This window comes from Bison bison, unplaced genomic scaffold (genome assembly GCF_000754665.1).
Source record: "Bison bison bison isolate TAMUID 2011002044 unplaced genomic scaffold, Bison_UMD1.0 scf7180017864351, whole genome shotgun sequence".
Classification (NCBI taxonomy): Eukaryota; Metazoa; Chordata; class Mammalia; order Artiodactyla; family Bovidae; genus Bison; species Bison bison.
Window position 1 is genome coordinate 753328 of NW_011494923.1, and position 641 is coordinate 753968.

The following is a 641-nucleotide window of genomic DNA, read 5'->3' on the forward strand; positions in this document are numbered from 1 at the left end:
GTTGAGCTTTAAGCCAACTTTTTCACTCTCCACTTTCACTTTCATCAAGAGGCTTTTTAGTTCCTCTTCACTTTCTGCCATAAGGATGATGTCATCTGCATATCTGAGGTTATTGATATTTCTCCTGGCAATCTTGATTCCAGCTTGTGTTTCTTCCAGTCCAGCGTTTCTCATGATGTACTCTGCATATAAGTTAAATAAACAGGGTGACAATATACGGACTTGACGTACTCCTTTTCCTATTTGGAACCAGTCTGTTGTTCCATGTCCAGTTCTAACTGTTGCTTCCTGGCCTGCATACACATTTCTCAAGAGGCAGATCAGGTGGTCTGGTATTCCCATCTCTTTCAGAATTTTCCACAGTTTATTGTGATCCACACAGTCAAAGGCTTTGACATAGTCAATAAAGCAGAAATAGATGTTTGTATAGAGTAGAACAATTGATTTAAGAGAAACTAGGGTAAATCACTTCAGATGGTGATTGCAGCCAAGAAATTAAAGGATGCTTATTCCTTGGAAGGAAAGTTATGACCAACCTAGATAGCATATTCAAAAGCAGAGACACTACTTTGCCAACAAAGGTCCGTCTAGTCAAGGATATGGTTTTTCCAGTAATCATGTATGGATATGAGAGTTGGACT